Raw genomic sequence first — 2,988 nt, 5'->3', positions numbered from 1 at the left:
TCTGTAATGGATAGTAAGAGTTTAATTGTTGTTGTGATTGCTGTATTATGATTTTGATGTTGTTTTTGGCATTTTGGTGTTATTTACTAAGGCTTTGAGCCAATGCAGTAAAGTTTACAACAATATTGATTGGTATTTGGATCTGGGATTTTTCGGGGCTATTATAGTCCTTTTACAATAATTAGTGCTCTCCAAAGTGTGTAATATACCAGTACTGTGGTTATAGCTCAGATTAATTTCTATATTTCTATATTGACATACTTCATTGGTGTCCATATATAAGAATTGTACAAAAGATACAGGCTTTTAGTGGAATGATAGTCATCTTTAATGATATATTATTACACATTTTGGAGAACACTCCTTACATTATTGTAAAATAATTGTTGGTCTCACTGAAGAAGTTTATCGAAATGAGTGATTCTAAACCTGGGATCCTTGTGTAATGACTTTGATAATTCTCTCCTAATTGATGGTTCTTCCTTGATGTTGAAGTGCTGATTCTTCACTGATTAATGGTCTTTTTTGAAGTTTCCACATTTTGCCTTTAAAATTGGTTTATGTTGCTTATGCTTTACAGATCTGTATTTACCTTGACTTAGTAATTTATTCAGTCTTTAAAGTTGTATATATATTCTTGCAATTAGTATTTAGTTATTTAGCCTCGTATTACAGTGGGGTTTTTAAAAATATATTTTTTGTTCTTTTAGACTTGGTAGTGCCTTTCTAACCGGTAGAATGCATTCTATTTGCGCTTCAATTAGTGTGGTTTTAAATAGCTTCCGAGCATCCTCTAGGGATTTGCCTCTCTTGTGTGCCCCTTCAGCTTCCTTTTTACTATTCCCCTCAGTTTTGTCAAGTTCATCTTTTGAAATCAAATGTTACAGTTTTGGACTTAAATGGTAACTTTCCATTGACCTGAATGGTATTGTGGTCACTGTTCACAACTGTTGTAACAACCTCTACATCTCTCACCAAGTCTTGAGACCTGCTCAGAACCAAGTCCAAGATCCATATGCCTCTGGTTGGCTCTATGATGAACGGTTCCAGTGCACAGTCATGTATGATGTCTAGGAATTTCATTTCCACAGCATGACTCAAACACATGTTTACCCAGTCAGTGTGAGGGTAGTTGAGGGTATTTTGTGCTTACTAATTGTAAATATCCACAGCTGGCCCTTAATGATAGACATGGCAATGCTTAAATACAGGAGCTGATTGCCAATTTTAAATTAGTAAATGGAAGTCCCACAGACAGCTGTGCCCCAATTCCAGGGGTAGACAATCTCTCTAGAGATAGCCAATGACTGGGAGAATGACTGAATCACTACACTGATTTCTGTTTGTGTTTGATTCTAAGCAATAAAGCAATAGACCGATTTAAACAGGTAGATATGTCTCACTTTGCATTTAGCTTCCATAAGTAAATGCATATTCTGTCTTTCTCACAAATAGAGAATCCCTTCCACCATCTGATAATAAATTGCTACTTGAATGAATGGAAAACATTACTCTGTTCAGGAAGGCCACATTCAAAATGTGAGAGCCCAAAGATATGGGGATATTTGGGCTAGATGAAAATAAGGGTTGGGTAACTTCAAAGAAGTCATATCACAATCTATTGGAAAAAATACACTGGGATATCAATGGCCTGTGGGCCCGAGGGTCCCCCCCCCACTCTAATGAGTAATAGGGGGATATATATATATATATGAGATGGAAACTTGAGGCAATTTACAGACATGCAAACATTAATGACTGAAGGCTGACAATAGGAAGGGAGACAAGTTAGAAAGTGGTTCATTTTGAAAAGAGAATAAAAATCAGAATATAATTATTGCCATACATTTCAGGCTGTTATTTATGTTACAGGGGAATAAAAGGTAGTCAAAGGAAAGACATATGACCTCAGTTATGTTCTCATACTGAATTCCAGAGCTGCTAGAAAAGGACTGACAGTGTCTCTGGTACTAGGTACAGTATTAATATGCTACAGTTAAGTGGAAGCTTTTGGTTGACCAGAGAAATGATAATGCAATGTAGTGGAAGAACCAAGATAGATAAGCTTACAGTCCTAAGAGTTACTGTTCTTTTCTTAGAGTAATCCTCAATGAATAAAATGAGACTTACTTACGTATTTACGGATTGTACCTTAAATAGGGTTGCCTAGTGCCCTGTAGAAGAAAAAACAACAACAATGTCCTGTCCAATTAACCGAGGCTTAATGTACGGAAATGGGCAGTTTAAGCTTTTAATGGCATGGAAGTAAATAACACCACAGGATACATGACATTTTTCTTAGGGTCACATAGCAATCCTAACCAGGATCTACCAAGTCCTAGTCTAACACACTAGTTACTATAATTTCCTCCCGCTTAATACATACAAATACATACAAGGGTATTTTGGGTTTAAAATTGTTGTGCAGCAGGTAGAATTTCAACAGACAAATCAATAATAGGTTAAGTACAAGTGGAGACCTGCAAGAAACTTGTGGGATGGTTATTCCATTCCTCACACATTTGCTTCCTTCCCTCTCCCCCTACCTCTCTTACACTCAGGGGTCATTTCATAGAAAGAGGTGCAGGAGCTCATTAGCACAACTTATTTGCATTTACCACACTGCCTGACATCACCAGAAATGTGTCAGAAGGCAACACCCACCGCTCAGGCTCCACCCCAAAAATCTCCAGGTATCTCCCAACTATCTAGCAATTTCCCAGTGCGGAGTTGGCAGCCCTACCTGGAACCCACATATTAGAAGACCCATTTCTCCCAATATTCGATGCTTGCTTTCCTTACAAATGGGTCTCCTAGGAGTCCTTTTGATCTCAAGTTACTGTCCAGCCTCTCTCGCTGTTGCTGCCCGGCTGTTATGAAACAGCTTCCTCCAGAAGGGGTGAGGCAGGCAAGTGCCCTCAGGGACTTCTGGCAAGTCTGTAAAATGGAGTTCTTTAAGACTTATGGTGCAACCTGAAGGTTGTAACT

This window comes from Gekko japonicus, unplaced genomic scaffold (genome assembly GCF_001447785.1).
Source record: "Gekko japonicus isolate JY-2015 unplaced genomic scaffold, Gekko_japonicus_V1.1 scaffold500, whole genome shotgun sequence".
Lineage (NCBI taxonomy): Eukaryota > Metazoa > Chordata > Lepidosauria > Squamata > Gekkonidae > Gekko > Gekko japonicus.
The sequence above is the reverse complement of the archived record's forward strand: the minus strand, read 5'-3'. Positions refer to the sequence as shown.